Here is a 23,382-nt window from a genome sequence, read left to right as displayed (position 1 = left end):
TGCAGTCCCTCCCTCAGTTCTCAGCTACATCACTTGCTTGGGAAGGCCTGCCTGACTGTTTAAAATAATGTCAGGTTGGGTTTTTTTGTTGTTGGTGGTGGTGGTGGGGTGTGTGTGTGTGTGTGTGTGTGTGTGTGTTTCCTCACCTGAGGATATTTTTCCATTGATATTTAGGGAGAGTGGAAGAGAGAAGGAAAGACAGAGAGAAACACATGGTTGCCTCCTGCATGCGCCCTGGGCTGGGGAGGAGCCTTCAAACATTGTATGTGCCTTTGAACAGAATCGAACCTGGGACCCTTCAGTCCCTGGGGTGGTGCTCTACCCACTGAGCAAAACTGGCTAGGACAGATGCTTCCCCCCCCCCCCCCCGACACTCCCCATATGCTACCCTCCACTTTCTGAACCATCACAACACTTTTACTTTTTATCTAGATTTTTGCTCCCCTAAAACGGAAGGTTAGAGAACAGATACCACACTGATCTTCAGCAATAAATTCTCTATACCTTGCCCATAGTAAAGACTCAACAAATATTAAATAGATGAATGGTTGAATGAATTAATGAATTAATTAAAAAGCTGCTATTGCTAGATGCAAAATACATCACCGTCACATAATTTCTATGGTTCAAATAACCATGCAAAAGCCTCCTGGTCATGACATGTCAAGATGGAAAAAATACATAAAAGACCCTTATGCAGACTTATTCAAGTCTGACAGGGCTTCAGGCAATGCCCAGACCTTTCCTCCGTCTGGGGAACAACCAGTTCCCAGAACAAGTTGGCTTCTGATTGAGACCATCATACTTTTCCTCTCTCTCAAGTCTTCCCAATAAGCAACCATCTCCCAGCTGGGTGCCTTCCGCAATGCCAGGAATGAAGACACACTGCACCACCACAGACTGAGCTCAGGGAAGGGATTTTAACCAGCTCCCTCGGAAACACAGGGCAGCCATCCATGTCTGTCAACAAACGGGGCTCTGTGGAATCTGGACTGTCCTCACCTCTTCATTCTTCAATGAATTTTTCAAAGGAATCTGTGTGCCTAACATGGACATTCTGGAGACCCAAATAGGTCAATATGAATGGTCCCATTTGAGGAGATTCCTTTGCTGAGAGCATGAGGCTGTCAGCACTGTGGTGGGACCTGTTAACCACTGTCCCCATTCCACACACCAAATGAATTACGTCCCTTAGTTGGAAAAACATTTTCCCCAAAACCAAGACGGCATACAAATTGAAGGCAATATATGCTAGGAAATGGTGACCATGTTTGTCAAACAGAGAGGGGACAGCTTAATAGAAGGAACAACAAACTCAAGGGTTACCCAAGAAAAATAGCTGAAAAGTGACAACCAGTAGCTGACTCGGCAGGATAGCCATATTTCTGGGGACATTTTAGCCCTGCAATTTCTGTACCTCTCCCCTTTTTTCAATTCACTGCTTCTTGGCACCTGCAGCTGAGCTGCTGAAGCTTGTGCTGGCACCTCTCCGTAGTAACCAATCAGGTCCCAGCGCTGGTGGTCAACCAGAGGGTGGACACTTTACCAAAGGGTCCTTCCTCCCAGAGTGACCATTTCTATGTGAAAATGTATTTGCAACTTTCTCTCCACCAAAAACAATTCTTAGAATATTCTACAATATATCATCTCTGATGGCTCAAAGCTGCCAAAAATGTATGTTATTACACCCACATCCTTCTTGTTATACTTTTAGATAAGGTTACATCAACATGCAAAGAGACATCTGTGGCCACTTAGAATAGGAAGAACAAGAAAGTGATACACAGATTTTAAGTTTTTGTATGTCCACTGTGTCAATTAGATTTACCAAGTAATATGTACATAGGTACATACAGAGTTGCACATAAGCATAAGCTTATTTTTGGATTCAGATCAGCAAACAGGCTCAGATTTAGCATAGCCAAGGCTGGCCCAGAGTGTGGAGAAGCAAGCCCTCTCAAATGTCATCAATGAGTGTCTGAACAGCACCATCATTTATAAGATCATGTGGCAAGAGGTTAATTGACTGGCCTGCCAATCCTACTGCTTGGAATTCACCCAATGAATTTATTTATACAAGGATCTTAGCATTTATGTAAAAGGATTTATAAGGCAGCACTATTTATAACCAAAAGGGGGGAAAAAAGCACCCAATGTCCAAATCCAGAATAAAGAGGAAACAAGAAAGATAAAAAGCATCAGAAATTCTTAGAGATATGGCTTGGGTGGGGGTGAAGGGTTTTTGATGGCAGTGGAATGGGGAGGGCACGGTGAGAGAAACACAAAGCAGGTGAGGACTGTACCTGTTGATTATTACAAGGAAGTATTGTTCATAGTCTATTTATCTTGCTTTGTGGTATTTGAGAAACTTAACACAGACCTTTGAGCTTCTTTGAAGTTAGTGTGTGGTTGCTGGGCAGAGACACCATGTAAAGATGGACTAGATGGGTCCAGGCTCTCTCAAAATACACACAACCACACACAGGTTTTAATATGCAAGTATACCTATGGTTACAAGCCCTTTTGTACTCCACATACACACATGTGCTCTACAAATGAACAGTGTGGAAGCCCCTCACATGTCATTCTCTTCTACACCCTGGGAGACCCAGTGATACAAACAAAAATAAGAGGCTCTGTGCACCCTACAGGAGCCAGGCACGTGCTAAGGGCTATGCATGGCCACCAGGCAATGGCCCGCAGGCCACCCAGGGAATCACCTCTCCCTCAGCATGTGTTTCCTGTCATCACCTCCTCTGGTGGGAGAGGACCTGCCTTCTCCCCGCTACTCTCTGCCCTTTTATTTTCCCTGTCTGACCATTGTTTATCCTGCTACTCTCCTCAGCTAACACCTTTCTCATGAACATCATCATCTTTCACTTTTTCCCAACCTCTCATCATCCCTCCTCTACCTGGGTTTTTGTAGCAAATCTTTCTCTTCAAAAAAATTTTATTTAAAAAATATCTATCATAAGATTTGGTCCCTCTGTCTTCACCCCTTCTCTTTTCTCCCATTTGCTAACTGCTCCAGGAGGAAGCTGAAACTCTCAGCGAGCTCATAATGGAGGGGGTGGTATTTTCTGACATCGGGAGCTGGCCTGGCACTCATAGCTAGCTCATATTGGACATAAATGACATCACAGAACACCAACGTCAGACAAGGTTACACTGAGACCATGATAAAGTGAGACAAAACAAGGCGCATCATAATTTCATCAAGCAGAGAAAACTATAAAATCCTTGTGCCACCAACAAAATACCAAGCAACCCCTTCCCTTGGCTAATACCAGTGATTGCTGCTTCCTCACCAATGACGACATGATCTTTGCTCTAGTCTGCCCTCCCTATAGGTAAGATATTTAGCTATTCAATCACAGGATTACAGCCGCTTTCTCATGGCTCCAATCTAGAGCAAAACCCCCTTCCCTGAATCAACTATCCCAAGTCCAAATCCCATAAGAGATTTTGCTCCAGTGCCCTCTCTGTGTGACTCCTCAAGTTTCACCATAAGGCGTGTTCACTCTCACTGCAACAAGTACAAGTGTGTCCATGGTGGCCACTGGCTGGACACTACATCAAAAGAAATGAAGCTCTATGTTCTGAGGGAAAATGGGGTGTCATCCTATTGATAATTCCACCCCATCGATAACCCAGTCAGACAGCTACTCATCCCCAACTTGTAGGGCTCCTCCTCAGATCAAGCAAACCTGCCTTCCCACGCAGTAGCTTTACAAAAAATGAGAATGATGCCTCGTGCAATTGCATCATCCTTCTGTTTATTGCTCACTATTGCAACTGAGATGCTTCCTACCATTTATCAATGAAAATATATAATATTTTACTATATTAATAGCAGTGAAAGGGCCTGAGGCTTTAATCAAGAAATATTATTGTAATTTGCTCCAAGATACAAATTGCCAACCTACAAAATATTTCATTACTTGTATCTGATTGCTTCCATGAGCAATTAAGTCTCCCATGGCACATTAGACAAATACCTCCAGCCTATATGCAAGAAGACTGTTTCTGAGTGTGTGTGTGTGTGTGTGTGTGTGTGTTTTAACTAATCCTCTGCAGACTCTGTGGATCAAGAATTTTGTTTTGTTTGCCATCATCTCCCAAGCACCTAGTACCATGCTTATGACATAGCAGAAGCTCAACATTTTCTAGTTATATAAAATGTAAAGTACATGCAAAGGAATTATAATTTTTTTAAAAGACAGGAAAGAGATGTGAGAAGGTGAAAGTTTACAGAGATGAGAAGACAGCCTCAGGGACCAAGGGAAAGTGAAAAGGGTCTCATTCCCACCCCCAGGCTACTCTCCCAGCCAGTGGTCATGGAAGAAGAATATACACAACATTGCACCTAGGAGTCCTAGGCTCACAGGCTCTCCTGTACATCCCAACTCCTAACACCCTTTCTGGTCACATGTACCTTCTTGTGTACCCATGTACTCATCCAGAGTCCCTGGCCTCTTGTTTTTGACATCCTCATCTACATAATCATTTCATTTGCTCTATTGCAGTATGCCCATAAGACCTTGTAAACACCAAAAACTAACTCCTGTTTAAAATCCTCTTGCTAATATCCTGCCCTTAAACCTCATTTTTTACCCTCCAGCTTTGGCTGGTTTGGCTCACTGGATAGGGCGTCCCAGGTTCGATTCCGGTCAAGGGCGTGTACCTTGGCTGCTGGCACATCCTCAGTGGGGCTGGGTGTGCAGGAAGCAGCTGATCAATGATTCTCTCTCATCAATGTTTCTGGCTCTGTATCCCCCTCCCTTCCTCTCTGAAAAATCATTTTTCATCCTCCATCTTCTGGCTCAACTACCTCCACCTCATCCTGATCCACAACCCATGGATCCCATGACTTTATCATCAGCCCCCTACGGTCATTTCCCCGCCTGCCTTGCTTACATTCCAAATCACTCATCACGTGATTGGTGAATAGGTGAACACACTCAGTATAATGTGGAAGCTGTGTTGATACATGAACAATTTTTCAGAGGCAATGGGGAATAAGAATACAATAAATTTACAGCCTCCAGGAAAGAAAAAAAAAAGAAAAAGAAAGAAAGAAAGAAAGAAAGAAAGAAAGAAAGAAAGAAAGAAAGAAACAGCTCTTAACTTGATTGAAGTGTTTTCAGCTCTACATATTTTTTTTTTTAATTTTTGAAATACTTCCTGCGTCTTGACTTCCTCCCCAGAGTCACGTCCCCGCCTTACCTGGCTCTCAGGTGGTAGCAAGTAGCACTTCTTTCTGTGACCTCCTTAATGAAAGCCTCACTCAGCTCTGTTTCCACTTGTACTGTCTCAGCCCTCAAAACCTAGCTCTTCCATCCTATTCTTTTTTGTATTTTTTTTCTGTTTCCTGAGACCCCAACAACACAAAGAGTTGGTGAGGACCAACAGTCTGACCCATAATATATACATACCTCAGCTCCTATTCTGAATTCAAATTAAGCTCTCTAAAGCATGGTGCTTTAATACCTTGAGTGGCTTCTTCAGTATTACGAAAAATGTATTACACTCAGTGTTCAAAACTGTTCCTGCCCTAACTTTCAAGACTTCCATCATTGGACAGATTTCCTAAACCTCTCACCCACTGACTCATCCATTCCGGTAAAAAACCAGCCGGTTACCCAAGGCCTCGCTCAAAACCACCAGCCTGGTATCATTCCCCCAAGAAGCTGTGAACATGGGGCAACATCTCCAACAGCTGCCTTGTACAAGAGCGCTCCCATCAAAATTCCGCGAGAGTCGGTGACATCACTGTCAATGCATTGTAAATTAAAGTGGCTGATTATTCGGGGGTTATCATTATGGCACATTTATCTCTATCTTTTTAAGCCACAGAGAAACAGGTCAGGCAGGACAGGCTGAATTTTAGCAATCAATCACTAACATTAGCTGTTCTCTTCAAGAACAATATTATTCAAATTGTCAACAGTGACTTCAGTAACAGACACATGGTCTAGTGACTGCCTATCAGACCATTTCCCTCATAGAATGTTTAAGTAAGAAAAGAAAATGATTCTAAATAAATCATCTCTTCAGTTGCCTCTAAAAATACCCTTTAGTCACATAAAATAAACATTACACAATTTACACTAAAAATTTTTTTTCTTTATAAAATATAAGATCAAGATATATTTCTTAACTATAAAGTAAAACAACCCAAAATAAAGCCCTAGCTGGTTTGGCTCAGTGGATAGAATGTAGGCCTGAGAATAAAGGGTCCCAGGTTCAATTCTGGTCAAAGGGCTCGATCCCCAGCCCTGGTTGGGGCATCTGTAATCCATCAATGCCTCTCTCTCTCCCTCCCCTTCCGCTCTCTCTAAAAACCAATGGAGCCCTAACCGGTTTGGTTCAGTGGATAGAGCATTGGTCCTCCCATGTTCAATTCTGGTCAAGGGCATGTACCCTGGTTATGAGCACATACTCAGTGGGGAGTGTGCAGGAGACAGCTGATCGATGTTTCTCTCTCATCGATGTCTCTAGCTCTCTATCTTTCTCCCTTCCTCTCTGTAAAATATCAATAAAATATATTAAAATCAATGGGAAAATATCCTCCGGTGAGGATTAACAACAACAAAATAATAAGAAACAAAAATCTTCTCTTAAATTAGATACATAAAATTGAAAAGACTAGTTTTGGGATAATCTCCCAAACCAAACAAGGGTCTCACTCAGAGGGCTTTCTCCTAACAATCTAGAATGTCCTTCCTTTTAAATATTTCAGACACCATCCTCGCACGCTCCATTGGTCTCCAGAAGATCATGGGCAAATATTGGCTGTATCCATGTTTGTGACTTCACCCTGTGCAACAGTCCCAATGCCAGTGGGGTACAAGCAGGGATAGCGTGCTCAGCCAGCAACCCAAACAGAAACTGAAAGTGGAATGGCCAGGCCAAGAAGAGACTGCATCTCTGTCACACATCGCGAGGAGAGCCCCTGCCCATCAGGAGTGAGTGGGGCTGTGACCAACACCTACACTGGGGAACGGAAAGCACGTGGGACAGACACTTGAAAACCAGAATGGGGAGGAAGCATTTAGGGAGAAAATTTACCCGGCGGAAGAAAACTGGAGTTTATTGACGAAATTGGAAAGAAGGGTAAGAAACAAACCTATCTTGGCAGCGCTGCTGCCTGACAATGAGAGATGGTTACCCAAAGACACACAGAGATGGAGTAATCCCTCATGGTTGCCAATGCCGCTTCTCTGAAATACAGTGTGTGCAGGCCTCACGTTGGCAGCAGGCTTGAGTTTGAAACCGGAATTACCACCTGTGACCTTGGGAAACTTACTCTCCTTGACCTTCAAATCCCATATCTAAAAAATAAAAATAGCCCTGGCTGGTTTGGCTCAGTGAATAGAGCGTTGGCCTGTGGACTGAGGGGTCCCAAGTTCGATTGGGTCAGGGGCATGTACCTTGAAGAGATGTACAGGAGGCAGCTGATCAATGGCTCTCTCTCATCGATGTTTCTGACTCTCTATCCCTCTCCCTTCCTATCTGTAAAAAATCAATAAAATATGTTTTAAAAATAAATAAATAAAAATAGTGCCTCCCTCAGAGGTCTGCAGATGGAGGGAACACTTAGAAAGCAGACAGCACAGTGTCTGCCACATTGCAAAAGCCAATAAACTATAGTTGCTACTATTACCATTTTATTTTTATTAGTGGAAGGCATTAAAACAAAGATTTATCATCTAAAGCTGTGTTGGCAATACCACATTTTGTGACAATGGAAATGTTTCTAGCTGCTACTATGGTAGTTACCAGCCACATGTGGCTATCGGGCCCAAGAAATATGGTCTGTCCAATAGAGGAACTGTTTTTTGTTTGATTTTACTTTAATTAATTTCAATATAAACAGCCACATATGACTAGTGGCTAATGTACTGGATTGTATGAATTTAAAAGAACTAAAATACCACTTTCCTTTGAAGGAAGAATGATCTGGCACAATGGCTCTAAAACCCATAGGCAGACCAGTGCCAATCTGCCATCAAGTTTTCATTATTCCACAGCAAACAAACCAAAATGTTCAATTTTATGAATTTTTCACAAAGCTGAACCAATTCCATTTAAAGCACTACTGCTCCTTCTGAGATTAGGTGTTCACTCTAAATTTTTATTAAACATATTCATTCATTCAACAAATGTCTATTATAAGTTCTCTCTCTATGCCAGGCATTATTTTGTGGCTATAGAGTAAACAAAACATTTTCCTGCTTCATGGAGCTTACTTTGCAGTGGAGGGAGAAAGACCATAAACACACACATATATAAATAATCCTACCTAATAAAAGAGTAATATGCAAATTAATAATCACTCCACTACATCCACCAGCCACGACCACCAGCCAATCAGAGCCAGTATGCAATAGCCCAAACAAGATGGCTATAACCACAGAGACCAGGAGGGAGGTTTGGGTTTCCCAGGCAATGGAGGAAGCCAAACTTTCCACCTGCCCTTAAAGGCCTAAGCCTCCACTCAAGGCTACAAAGTTTCAATTATAGAAGGTAAACAAATCCAAACAGAAATGGCGGCAGCCACAGAAAGAGTAGTAGGCTTGGCTCCACTCCAGGCTACAAAGTTTCAATTGTAGAAGATAAATAAACTCCAGATACCAGGGCCTCTGCTTGGGTCGCCAGGGGGCGTGGCTGGCCTGCAAACAACCACAAGCCCCTCGCCCAGGCCACCCCTTGCCCCAAGGGAACCCCCACCCTGATCTGGGACACCCTTCAGGGCAAACCAGCTGGCCCCAACTCATATACCAGGCCTATATTCTAGCTAATAAAAGAGTAATATGCAGATTGACCGTCACTCCAACACACAAGATGGCTGCCCCCATGTGGTCAAAGATCCTGTCCCCATGTGGACACAAGATGGCCACCACAAGATGGCCTGGAGGAGAGGGGCCAGGCCTGCAAGGGAGGGCAGTTGGAGGCAATCAACCCTGCAGGGGAGGGCAGTTAGGGATGACCCGGCTAACAGAGGAGGGAAGTTGGGGGCAAATAGGCTGGCAGGGGAGCAGTTAGACATCGATCAGGCTGGCATGGGAGTGGTTAGAGGGTGATCAGGCTGGCAGGAAGAAGCAGTTAGAGGCCATCAGGAAGGCAGGTAGGCGAGCAGTTGGGAGCCAGCAGTCCTGGATTGTGAGAGGGATGTCAAATTGCCCTTTTAGGCCCAATCCCAGTGGTATCAGGCCTAAACCGGACATTCCTCTAGGGGTCCCAGATTGGAGAGGTGCAGGCTGGGCTGAGGGACACCTCCCCCACCCCCATACACGAATTTTTTGCCCCAGGCTTCTAGTTAATAATAATAAAGCAGGGTAGGGTAACAAGAGGGGAAGGGGAAAGGGAAGGGAAAGGATTACAGAAACGCTCTCCCATACTATGCATTGGAGCAAATACTTGAAGGAGATAAGGTGAAGGGGCTAGCCCTGCAATGAAGAAAGAGCACTCCAGGCATAAGGCACAGCAAGTACTAAGGCCCAAAAACAATAACAAAGATGGCATACCCAAGAGAGAGTTTAGTGTTGCTGAAGCAAGTGAATGGAGAGGAGAAAAGGTCAGAGCATTTATCAGAACCAGACCACGCAGTGCCTGGTAGGCCACTTTAAAAACTTAGGCTTTTTTACGTTAAGATTCTGTTTTTTGAATAGTTTTAGACTTTTAAAAGTTATGGAGTTGGCTCAGAGAGAAAATTTCTCAGCCAACTCTCTTAATTATTTAACATCTTAGACAACTGTGGTGCACTTGTCAAAACTAAGAAAATAACATCAGTACAATAGTATTAATTAAACTCCAGACTTTTCCCAGCTTTCACCAGTTTTCCCACTAATGTCTTTTTCTGTTCCAGGACCCAATCCAAAATACCACGATGTATGAAAACACATACGTCTTCTTAGTCTCTTTCCCTAGGTGCCAGTTCCCAAGTTCTTACTTATTTGTCATGCCCCTGCAGTTTTCAAGAGTACTGACCAGGTATTTTGTAGACTGCCATCAGTATGGATTCTCTGAGGTTTTCCTCATCTTTAGTCTGGGGTTATGGGTGTTGGTAGGAATACCACAGAGGTGAAGTGGCCTTGTCTGCACACTCTATCAGATGATGATATGATAACCCCATGATTTATGACTGGTGAAGACTCTGGCTTTTATTCCAAAAGAGATGCAAGCCACAGGAGAACTTTGACCAGATGACAGACATGGCCTCAACTTTTAAAAGGATCATTCTGGAGCCCAGTCAGTGTGGCTCAGTAGTTGGGTATCAACCCATGAACCAAGAGGTCACAGTTAGATTCCAGGTAAGGGCACATGCTCAGGTTGTGGGCTCCATTCCCAATTGGGGGCATGCAGAAGATTATCAATGATTATCTCTCGTCTTGATGTTGCTGTCTCTCTCTCCCTCTCCCTTTCTCTCTATGAAACCAATAAAAACATTTTTAAAAAGGATCATTTGGGAAACAGGCTATATGCAAGAACATGGAGAGCAATAGGGAGGTTATTGAACGATTCAGGTGAGAGATGATCATGGTGCTTTAGGCTAGGATGGTGGCAGCTAAGGTGGTAAGAAAGGGTTGAATTCCAGATATACACTGAAAATAGAACCAATAGGATTTGCTCATGAATTGGATGGGAGATTGGAGATAAAAAGAGGCCAAAAGATAACAGTAAGATTTTTGCCCTGAGCACCAGATAGGAAACACATACACACACACACACACACACACACACACACACACACACACACACACGTCAAGGAAATGGGGGGAGGGGAGATTAGGAATCTAGTTGGATTCATTTCATTTGCAATGTCTATTAGTCATACAAACAGAGAGGTGGAATAGCAATTGAACAGATGATTCTAAAATTCAAAGGTGAGGTTGAGGCCAAAGACATAAATTTAAGAATCATCAATAAATAGATGGTATCTGAGGCCATAAAATGGATGAGATCACCCAGAGACTGAATGCTAAGAAGAGAAAAAGTCTGAGGTTGAAAATGATGAAAGTATTAATAGTTGAAGATAGCTGTGATTTTTTTTTTTAATTAAAAGCTGGCAACCCTATAGCAATCTTTGAAGGTTTTGGTAGCATACATATAAATAAATTTAAATATACTCGCTATTTTACTGTATCTTGTTTTGTTTCTTTTACTCCAGATTTCCTGAGAACCATAAATAATATCGCCAGCTCCCTTTGCTATCTTTAGTAGTTTTTCAAAGGTTTTTCTGGAAGGCATTCTTTTTTTTTTTTTTTTTTTGGACTGGAAGTTTATACTTTGAAGAGGAAGAGGAGACACAAATTTAAAGGCTTGGGGGGGGGGGGGGGCGGCATGGATCCTCTGACTGCAGCGAGACTCAGAGGACAGCAATCACTTGGTGCTGTCTCATAGCCCAGTGACACTGGTGAGCGGTATGCAGAGATGTTTAAGGGCACAGACTTTGCAAGGGGTCATGGGTGTGTCCCAGCTCAGTCACTTATCAGCTACAGGACCAGAGATCAGTACCTCCTCTCCCTGGAGCCACTGCTTGCTTCTCTTCTTCTACTGTGCTGAGCCCTAAACAGGGTCAAGGCCCAAAACCTTTGACCAGCTGCAATTCTGGTTCAATGCTGTCCACAACAGAACGAGAATGAATCTTCCTCGAAAGCAGCCCTCTTCCAGTTAGGGATGGAGGCGTGAGAAAACAAATTGATGTCATAAGCAACCATTTATACATGTATAACCATGTGTTCAAAAGCCGGAACCTCTACCAGCTGCCTTCCTAATAGAGAACAGCACTGAGGTTTGTGATTTTCAGATTAACAACCAATAAATTAACATAATCCCAGGATGATGACCTTCTTAGAGAAAGCTCAGAAAAGGAGCGAAAAGAAAACCAAGGTTTATTCCAGATCTTACAGATCACGTGTATGCAGGAAGCAGGGCAATTGTACAATATTTCCCCCCTGTCTTCTCACACAATGGCTACCAAGCTTTCCTGTGAACCAAAATCACCTGAAGGACTTGTTAAAGGTATGTTGCTGGGCCAACCTCAGCGTTTCTGATTCAGTAGGTCTGGGACGGGCCCTGAAACTTTGGATTTCGAACAAGTTCTCAAGCGATGCTGAGGCTGCTTGGCCGAGGACCAGGCTTTGACAATCATTGCTCAAAAAAATGCCCAATATGTCCAAGCCACAGTGGAGAAGATTGGAGGGGACACTAATCTCTTATTTTCTTCCAGCAGGGTCATGATTGATGGCCCAGGATGCCTGCAAGATTTTACCATAGGATTTGCAAATCCAGCCCCAGATAGTTCCTGTATGAATCATTTTCCAGCCATGCAGAACTTCCAGGAATCCGTGGACACCAAACCACACACTTTTGAAAGCCTTCCCTAAAAGGAAAGCTTATGAGAAGCCCAGAGGATATGAAGTAAAGACACTCAAAAATAAATTCAACAATTACTTCATAGCAACACTGTCAAACTTTGACAGAACCAAAGGCCATATGAAATATATAGAAACTAACTACACAGCAAAACTTAAGTAATTAAAAAAAAAAAAAAAAAAAGTAAGAGGGCCTAGCCAACCTATGGGGGGAAAAAAATTAAAAATAAATAAATGTTAGTACTTCTTTAAAAACAAAAACAAAAAACTATATCATAATTGAGGACAAATAAGAAAAGGGAGAAAATTTCAGTTAAAATTACTCCACATTATAAAGTGCAAATAAAAACTCAGACTTATACCTGCTCAACAAAATTTGCATTCCTGATTCAATGAAGCATGAGCAGATGGGTGTCAGAACAGAAAAACAAATATACTGAACACAGAGGGAAACAGACCATCATACTGGGGAAATCCATATTGAGATAGACCTATAAGAATGGAAGGGAATCCCAGGTAGAAGCACAGCAAATACCAAGTTCTAAAAATAGACACAGATCAGGGCACATGGGGGAAGGCTGTAAAATGTGATGAAAGTAGAAAATGCCCTTGGAAGTATAGTAAAGGGTAAGACTATTAAGCAGGATCATGTGAGAACCCCAAAGATAACCCATCAGAGTTTGTTCTTACATCACCGTTAACAGGCAGTAAATGAATAAAGGCGTACCCTGCACAGGAACAAGGGTATCCCTGTGAGAGTGCAGAATTTAGGCACAGATATAGTAATAAGCAGTGCCAAATGCCAAGTCTGAAAATTTCCTTGAGGTCCACACAAAATGGTAGGGAAGGAAGTGAGAGAGATCATGTGTTTGACTGCACATAATCTCACTATTTCCCCATAATTGGGCACTAGGCAGAAGTGGGGGAATGATCCCAGTTGAGGCCCTACAAGAGATTCTAATCCAACACCCTCTTTTGGAAATCACTTCTAAAAACCAGAAAATTGTCCTCAGTGTTCTCTAATATCAGTGGAAATGACAATGAAAACATAAGCAGCGGCTGAAGAAACAGTAGCTCAAACCCAGGCAAACCAGGGTGTTGAGTTCCATGACATGACCTTTGTTGCCACTTGTGACCCCTGCTTGTACCTGGTATCTCTTCAGAGGTAAGATGGTGCGACAAAGGAGAGAGGGGTGGTGGAAACTGTCAAGCCTTTTTGCAGAGGCCAATGTACAAAGTAACTGGACCTATTTGAAATCACTTACCTGCAGGTTTTATTCTGATACTAAAGGCTGGGTGCATGGATTCATGCACCAGTAGGATCCCTTGTGTTGGCCTGCGGGGAGCAGGCTGAAACTGGCTCTCTGACATCCCCCAAGGGATCCCAGATTTCAAAAGGGCACAGGCCAGGCCAAGGGACCCCCACTGGTGCATGGATCGGTGAACCAGGCTTCAAGTATGCATATAAGATCTTTGGTTAATTTCTTCTTGCCCTCCCCCATCCTCTGTTCCCTCTAAGATTCATCAGTCTGTTCCATGTTTCTATGCCTGTGGCTTCTGCTCCTGTTGAGCATCTTCCCTCTGGTGGTCAGTACATGTCATAGCTACCAGTCAGATGGTCAAATGGTCAACCAGTTGTTTAGGCTTTTATATAGAGAGATTAAAATAAGTATAAACATCCAAAGCGGGGGGGGGGGGGGGGGCAGAAGTGGGGGGATCAGAGAAAGTCATCGTGTACTCTAATGAAATTCCCCAAGAGCCATCTTCATAGCCACCATGTGGCCCAGGCTACTACTATTCATGCTCACCTTAGGAATACAATAACCTCCTAGTGTCCAGTTTGCTTAGGAGAGCCCCAGTTAATGTTGTCCCAGTAAGTATTACCACCCTCTTTAATTCTCAGAAATGTCCAAGTATGGAAGATGTATCACTCCATTTCTTATTTATTCTCACCTCACCTCAGTCCTTTCTCCACATCATAGAAAAATTATACTTATTACATTACTACAGCCCCTGATTACTTCCCAGCTTAAAACCTCTCCTCAGCTTCCACTGTGTTGGCACCAAAATCCTATCCTGGCTCTTTCGTGCACCTTTCCTTGTATCCATGCCAAAATTCTTTAGTTCCTGGAGGACACCAGATACTTCTGCCCTGGGCCCTCACAGATGCTGTTCCTGCTCCCGGGAATGCTCTTCCCCATCATCTCTCTTCCTCCACGAATTCCCACTCAGCATTTGGAACTCAATCCAAAAATCACTTCCACGGGAAAGCCCTCCTTGGGCACCTCTTTGGACTATGCATATGCACTTTGATTTATATCATCATCTGTCTGACTAAGTGCTTGTTTAATGTCTGCCATGGAACACAGCTCTCTGAGGACAGGACTTTGATGGGTTCATTCACCACTGAATACTCAGTGTCTAGAACAGTGTCCTCCATAAAGTAGGTGCTCAATTAACATTATTGAATAATTTAATTCCCTTAGATCACATGTTACAATTTTTTTTTGATGTAGAAAATAAAGTCACCATTTGTAAAAAGTATTCATTTCTTTCATCAGCTTAGTAATTTCCCATTGCTGCTGTTACAAATGGCCACAAACTTAATAGCCAAAAGTTACACAACTCTTCTATCTTATACCTCTAGAGGCAAAAAGGTCCAAAATGGATCTCTCAGATTATAAGCAAGGTGTCAGCAGGACCATGTTCTGAAGGCTCTAGGGCAGTGGTCAGCAAACTCATTAGCCAACAGTACAACAATTGAAATTTCTTTTGAGAGCCAAATTTTTTAAACTTAAACTTCTTCTAACGCCACTTCTTCAAAATAGACTTGCCTAGGCCATGGTATTTTTTGGAAGAGCCACACTCAAGGGGCCAAAGAGCCACATGTGGCTCGCAAGCCGCAATTTGCCAACCACGGCTCTAGGGAATATAGAATCCTTTCCTTTACTTTTTCCTGCTTCTATAGGCTACCCGAATTCCTTGGCTTATGGGAACATTCACTGCCAAAACCAGCAATCATGTTACTTCAACACCTTCTCATCTTCTTCCATCACCACATCTGCTCTATGACTCTCTGCCTCCCCCTTTCACTCACAAGGATCCCTGTGATTACATCGGGGTCACCCAGATCATCTAGGCCCTAGATCACATGTGTCAAACACAAGGCCCGCGGGCCAAATCCGTCCCGCCAGGCCTTGCAATGAGGCCCGCACAGCGCTGTCATCACTGCACTCCGCTGCATTTCCATCACAATGACAGTTTATGACTGTTCAGTAAACCATTCGGCCCGCGATTTAGGCTGGATTTTAGATTTTGGCCCCTTCTCTGATTGAGTTCGACACCCCTACCTAGATTCTAGGGTAATAGCCTCATCTGAAGATTCTTAATTTAATTACACCTGCAAGCTTTTTTGCCATGTAATTTAACATAATCACAGGTTTCAGGGATTAGGATAGCCATATCGTTGGGGGGGGGGGGGGGCATGTTATTCTGCCTACAATTTGTTTTTAATGCACCTCTCCCCTTACATGAATACTAGTAAAAACAATAACATCACCCTGCTGGCTTGGCTCAGTGGTTGAGTGTCCCCCTGTGAACCAGGAGGTCACGGTTCCATTCTGGGTCAGCACACATGTCCGGGTTAGGGCTCAATCCCCAGTGTGGGGCGTGCAGGGCAGCCGATCAATGATTCTCTGTCACCATTGATTGTTTCTATCTCTCTCTCCCTCTCCCATCCTCTCTGAAATCAAGAAAAATATTTTTTAAAAAAATAACAAAAATGAGAATCTATTACAATGTTATATCTTAGAGAATCACTCTGAAGGAATAGCAACATGAAAATAAACACCATTCACTCTTTTTGGAACAATTTCTCATGCACCAGACACCTTAGATGACTTGTTCAACTGAAAGCAACTGCTTTAATAGCCCAGGTGGAATGGTAGTAACATGGCATATACAACTGAAGAAAATGCTTTTCCTTTAAGTGAGCTTTTCTTTATAAGCTCAACTGTGTATTTGGAGAACATAGAATTCCATTAATTTCATTTTATATCAACACCCCAAAAACGCAATTCCATGAGCTTGACTATTACCAATGTCAAAGGTTTTGACCCACAGTTCCTAACAATTTTTCGACCATGGACCCTGGAGTTTCTAGTAGATACAGATAACTTGGGGTATTTTAACAGAATGGTTTCCGTTGGAATGTAAACACCATGACTAATCGCAGCAGTAGCAGAAACATGTTTCCTTATGATCTTGAAACAATTCATTCTTCCTGGTGTCCTTCAGTTTACAGCTTTCAGAGCCTCCCCTGTCCAGAACCCCTTGGTCTCTGTCACCTCTTTTCCTTCTCAGGGAACCAGGTGTAACTCAAGGCCACATCATACCTTCCTCTAAAATCTGGAATCTTCCCTTAAACCCACCACCATGTACTGAGTTTATCCAGAAGGATTGTGTCAGCCCAGCAACTGCTTACCTATGCAGAAAAGCAAGTTGGGTTTCAACCAAGGACCAGATTTTCTGTCTTATTTCTTAGGTTTGGCTTCTCTTCTTCCTCTTTTAATTTATTTCTGCTTTATCCATCCATCCAAATCACAACAAATAACACTAATGCCTGATCAATACCAACCTGAGTATTGAGCTGCAACAGTGAACAAGACAGGTATGGCCCCTGTCCATATGGAGCTTGCATTACATTGGGAAGAGAAAATTAAACAAACAATTATGCCAAGAATTATAACAGTGATGCTTAACCATGCTAAGTCAAAGTGGAAGTCACAAAATGGACTGCACATGGGTCAAGTCTGACCAAGAACTTTAAACAGCTGCTGTTTTGTTTTGTTTTAATAAGAAAATGCCACTATAAATAAAGGAAATTTTGCTACTCTTTTTTTTTTTAATGACTAGTAGTCGCTTTCCCTTTTGGCTAGCACAAATGGTTTCTGGTTTTCCACAGTCCTCTTCACAGCCTCTGTCTCCCTGACACTGAGCCACAGTTCAACCACCTGTCAGCATGTGTATGCTGTTGTAGGTCCCACAGACCTGTGCTATCAAAGAGAGTATCCACGAGGCCTGTGGTCGGAAAACTGCGGCTGGCAAACCACATGCGGCTCTTTGGCCCCTTGAGTGTGGCTCTTCCACAAAATACCACGGCCTGGGCGAGTCTATTTTGAAGAACTGGCAGTAGAAGAAGTTTAAGTTTAAAAACTTTGGCTCTCAAAAGAAATTTCAATTGTTGTCCTGTTGATATTTGGCTCTGTTGACTAATGAAGTTTGCCGACCACTAGGCACATGTGACTATTTAAGTTTTTATTAATGAAAAGTGCAAGTCCTTAGTTGCACTAGCCACAGGAAGTGCTCAATAGCTACCATATTGGACTAGGCAATAGAGACCATCATCACAGAAGGTTTTACTATCAACAGCCCATTTCATTCTCTACATCACACACGTTGCTCCTACATGCATACCCGTTCACAAGCCCTGCTACAGGATGATATATGGTTGTTTAAAGAGGAGAACCAAAGTGGATCTGGAAATTCAAGGAAGGCCCTCCTTGGATCTGGGCATATGAAAGATGCCAACGTTCACTGGTGGAAGGCAGCTGAAGGAAAAGTGATCCAGGCAGAGAGAACAGTGTAGAAGGGAATCTAAAGTGGGACTTATGCTTATAGAAATCTTTCCTGATTCTCTAAGCTCACTTCCTATCTCCCTACTAAACATCACCCCTGTTTAGCACATATCCGAGCGGCAGAAGGCTGCATATAAATTCAGATCTTCAGAGAACACTGCCCACTTTTATTTTTCAAGTTTCACTTGAAAAACCATCTCCATTTGAAGGGCACATACTTTCCTTCCTCTCCAATTCAGGATGATAGTTTCCAAGCTTGAGACTATCAAGGCCCCAAATGTGAAGGCCATCTGCTGAGCAGACTGTTTCCCTGGGAACAGTACATGCTCTTCCGGAGTGAATTCCACTCAATCGCGTTCCTTTCTAAAGGACAGTGACTTCTCTGTAGAAGAAGGCTTTTATCAGGTTTTTGTTTTGTTTTGTTTTGTTTTGTTTTGTTTTAGAATTCGCCTCCTCTGTGATAATGATGAGATTGGGGAGTTGTTTGGATCCCATGTTGCTAAAAGCCCTGCTTTTGCTAATAGATTATCAGGTACTGGGGCCTATTTATTATTTGATGCATTTTTGGACCCTCAGTCATATAAAAATATAGAAGCTGTTCTAATCTTTCCAATGAGGAGACTTTGCTTTTCCTGGTCCATGCAACCAAATGACAACTAACTCCATGCAACTCCATGACAACTACTTCTGAACCTTCATTGGTTCTGTTGGAAATACAGAGAAAAACAGATGGCCTAAAAAGCTTCACAGCTCAGGGGTAAAGCAAGACATGTAAATCAGCGTAATCCCTACCATCAATGTAAAAATAGACACGTGATAGGTGTTAGAAGAACAACCAATACATGCCTTGGGGAAAACATCAAGGCGAGTGGACATATGCAGCCTCCAGGGAGGGGAACCGGCTCTCGGGCAGTTCTTCCACTGACCTCAGAGGAAATCCAGGGGCAGCACTGGAGGCAAAGACAAACCCAACTTCCCTCTCACAGATCCTGGAGCCCAACAAGATCGAAGGTTTTATTCCCATCACCAGACTCCCGCACCCGCAAAATACCTGCCGGCACCTAAAGCAGCATCTTACACGTCCCTGCCTGGTCCTCTTCCAGCATCGGCGAGGATCTCCATCACGCCGCCGGATGACAGCATCACCCTTCCTGGACTCCACATGTGTTTATTGCAAGAAAAAATACAAAATCCTCCACGCTCGAGCCCTTCCAGTTGGCCTGTCTACTCGTTGCTTGTACTTTCATCTTTGCTGTGAAGCAACCTTGTTAAAGAATTTATTTTTCAGGTGCCACCCCAGATAAATGGGCCTTTTGATCAGGGAAATCGCACAGTGAAATTAAGAAAGGACACATTTTCCTTTTTCTGGGAAGGCTTCGGGGATGTCAGTCACTGTAAAAATCTTTCCTTGGGAATGCTGTCCACATCTGCAAACTGTTGCTGTAAGGCCTACGCAAAAATCCATTTAAGAAGAGAGCTTTGCTCCATGATAAGCAGTCTTTCCTGGAAAATGCCAATCCAGCCTCCTCGGCTGACTAGAAAGTCATGTTGCTTGCTTTTTTTCCTATGATGGGACAGAAGGAAGTGATTCACACACCTGAATTCCCTAAGAAATGGAAAATTTCTCACAGGAGAATGTTCTAATAGCTTTCCTTTCTTCCAAAGTCACGACGTGCATGTGAGTTATAAGGGTTCCTAAAACTTCAGGAACGTAAGATGGGAAAGAAAGAAAACTTAAGATGGGAAAACGATAATGTGAATAATGCCTTACTTAAATGAGCTCTACCTTTTCATTTCCTTCCTCTTCTTGCATATTATCAGAAGCAAGCATGTTTGTAAATTACAACATAGGCGGGACAAGTGTGTAGTTTCTGACGAAGCTATCGCCATGCCTGCACAGTTAGTTGCATAATGTTGTCCAAGCCCCTCAACCTCTCAGACTTAGACCGAGGGGCCCTTGCCCTGGGCCAGGCACATGACAAACCTCAAAATGAATTATTTTACTTTCAATCGTTAAGGAAGTTTTGTTTTTATTTGGTAATCACCTGAGCCAATGGGAAGGACTCCTTAGCTGAACTTGGCCCCCAGGGCAGAGGGTGCTGATCTGAGAACCTTGGAGAAGATGAATACAGCCTCTGCCCTTACCAAGGACTAAATGGGTGTCTAGGTTTACTAGACTCCCCCGTAACGCTGCTCCCTCCCTTCCTCCCTTCCCCCAGCTCAGAGGATATGGACCTAGAGGCACTTAGAACCCTCTGGAAGGCCCTGATCAAACAAAGATTGTGTATAGGTGGAGAGCCTGCCAAACCCACCTCTCTGGGGAGCTGGGCAGGTCACTCCCATTTTGGACTGGGGGCTCAGAGATCTCGGGCCTGTGCCAGCTCCCACCCTGCCCTGCTCCAAGGACGAGCACTAGAGAGAGGGAGGCTCCTGCAGCCTCCAGGCACTGGCTGCTGCCCCAGGAGGACAGGCAGGCAGGACTGGCTCACACAGCCCTCTAGCTCATTTAGATACTTGGTCTGTGGGTCTCCATTAGCGCTTGCACTGGCCCAGAAATGGTAGGGGCATCCTGCCTCAGGTTCCTTGTCTACAATGTCACACTTTTCACTTAAATACCTTAAGGTAAAGCAAGGGGAAAATTACAAGTTGAGATGTTGGGGGGAGGGGGGGGAAATAAAGTAAAATTTATTTTTCCAGTGTTATTCCAAGAAGAAATCTTTGAATGAATTGCAACTTCTGGCTTGCCCTTTCCTACCTCTCGGGTTGCATGCCCTATAAAAAGAATGCCATTAAGTAAAAACCACGGTTGGAAATGCTTAGGGATACATACACACAAAATACCGCAAATACCACACTGTAAAATTCTCCATGTGGTATAAGAATCACGGTTTATCGCTCTCTAATGATCAATTGGCAATTAATATCTAAACACGTTCTTACGCGGAAGACCTTCCCTAAAATACACAAGAGGAAAAGACTATGCTGAGATTATTTCGAGACTCAGCATTTAAACCATAATTTTAAAGAGAACAAATAAATAAAGCCAGGCCAAAAAGGAGCCCAACAAGACACACACGAAGGAGTATTTGCTATTATTACTTAGAAGCATTAACTTTAAAAATATCTAGAGATGTCAGTTGTGACATACCAATCTGAATTTTTCATTTTTCTGATTCTTTATACTAATTACAAAGACAGATGTGCTTACTATTCACAATGCCTAAACCATAAGCACAATATAGGAAACAGCGTTCCCCTTCTGATCAGAAGCATAAATAACGTTTCTATATTATGTCGGATCCCTATATATCACGGGACTGGTTGAAATGTCTCTCTGGCTACTGTAAATCATAACTACAGTTCAGCGGAACCTCCTCCCCGAACGCAGAAAACAAGCACATGGCAATGAAAGCTGAGGTTACACACAACTGGAGTGTGAGTTTCTTCATAGCCCATTTTAATTGATTTATATAGACAGGAAAGAGAGGGAACATTAAACCTTTTACAAACCTTCCCAAGCTCTCCTAATTAGGCCAGCTCTGCATAAAGAACTTCATAGTTTCAGAAACTCTGAGAGCAATGAAATGAAAATGAGATAAACTGGGGGAAAACACAAATATTCCAACACCTGTTCTCAAGTTCTGTGCTTCTAACAAAGGGAAAGCTATAGGTAACAGACACAGAGGGCTATGGCCAGGTTTCTCACTGGGCCACAAAATGGTATTTTTGTCCATAGTTTATCTTTATAAAGAAAATCTCTGAAACAAGCCAAAAGCATCAAAGAGCACAGAAAAAGCCATGCTTGACATGAGAAGTTTATTTAACAGAACATTAGCTGGGACATGTAAAGTAACTAATCTCTGTCAGGACTTACGGGACTAGTTGGTGTTTTATTTTGTTTTTTAAAGCATTTGAATCTTTACTTAAAATGTTCTTTCGGTCTAGCAAGTGTACATGTAAAAACTAAAACATCTAAAGTAAATGGCACTGTTCTAGAAAATATGTAAGGCAGTACTAAAACATCTACCATATTTCTCCAGACTCTGAGCCACTGTTGATTGTAAAGGCATCTTAATTTATATCCAAAGAGAAAGAAAAACTGTGTGATAATTACACCATCAAGTGTAAGACGCATCCCAACTTCAAAGATACTAAATGTGTAAACTAAGTCATTAAAATATGTACAATTATGATACTTGAAAAAGCTAGAATGAACATTTGTGTATAATGACCACTTAGCAAATGCTTGTGGAATAAATGAAAGAGTGAATGACTTTACAAACAACTTTCTTGGTAGAAAAGTGGGCTGGATAAAACTTCTACAAAGTTTTATGAATAAACTCTGTGATCACAGAGACCAATGGTTCTCCTTCATCAAGCCCCTCCTCTGTCACTCTGGCCCGGCTTTCTCCATCCATTAGCATTTCTACAATGTTGCAGTAAAAAGCACACACTCCAACACTGGTTTTATACACATACCACATACACACACACTCAGCCACACTCTAGAGCAGGCATCAACAAACTGGGACATGCACTACACCCTGCTGCCAGTTTTGTAAAGAAAGTCTTATTTGAACAGAGTCATACTTTATGCATTGTCTATGGCTGCTTCTATCATGCTACAATGGCAGAATTGAATAATTGCAAGAGATGAAATGGCCTAAAAGCTTGAAATGTTTATTATCTGGTCCTTTTAGAAACAGTTTGCCAGGCCACTAGAGCAGGGGTGGGGAACATCCGGCCCACAGGCCATATGAGGCCCATGAAATCATTTGGTCTGGCCCTGCTGACCAAATGCAGGTGAGACTAAAAATTTAATAAATCTAGGAGCTTTTTTCATAGTAAGATAAATTTATATTAGGCAAATGATGTTATAAATATCGAATGGCCCTTGGCAGAAAAAAGGTTCCCCACCCCTGCACTAGAGCATAAAGCCCTAACGGGCAGGGGCCATATAGAAATTGGTCTTACTCTCCCAAGCATCAAGCACAGAGCAGATAATGTATGCTCAGTGGTAGATTTTAGTAATCTAAGGGCACCATACCTCTAAGTTAACCTGAAAGGCCTTGTGACACACATAACTTTTCCCACTTACCTTTATTCAGGCTACTTCCATTTCTAGAGGAATCGCTTTGCCCTCCATTTTACCTTTTTGTACTATTAAGATTTATATATACTGAGTCACCAGATTATTATGATCTCTGAACACATAATAATCTCGCCACTCAGTGTATATCCTATATAATAAAAGGTCCCCTTTACCAGGCATTTGACCAGCATGCAGGCTGGCCAATCACCCATGTCCCCTAGCCCTGGCCAGGCTGGCTGGACCCCATCCATACACAAATTCACCCACCAGATCT

At 42.9% G+C, this 23,382-nt stretch overlaps 1 protein-coding gene across 6 annotated transcripts in view; it reads right to left on the bottom strand.

The window, feature by feature from the left end:
- The window catches only part of ERC2 (ELKS/RAB6-interacting/CAST family member 2), an 876,217-nt gene that overhangs the window by 661,602 nt on the left and 191,233 nt on the right, over positions 1 to 23,382 (bottom strand). The window lies entirely within an intron of this gene.

The sequence above is a fragment of the Pipistrellus kuhlii genome, unplaced genomic scaffold (assembly GCF_014108245.1).
Source record: "Pipistrellus kuhlii isolate mPipKuh1 unplaced genomic scaffold, mPipKuh1.p scaffold_m20_p_11, whole genome shotgun sequence".
NCBI lineage: Eukaryota > Metazoa > Chordata > Mammalia > Chiroptera > Vespertilionidae > Pipistrellus > Pipistrellus kuhlii.
Note: the sequence above shows the minus strand (reverse complement) of the source record. Positions and strands in the feature narration are given on the sequence as shown.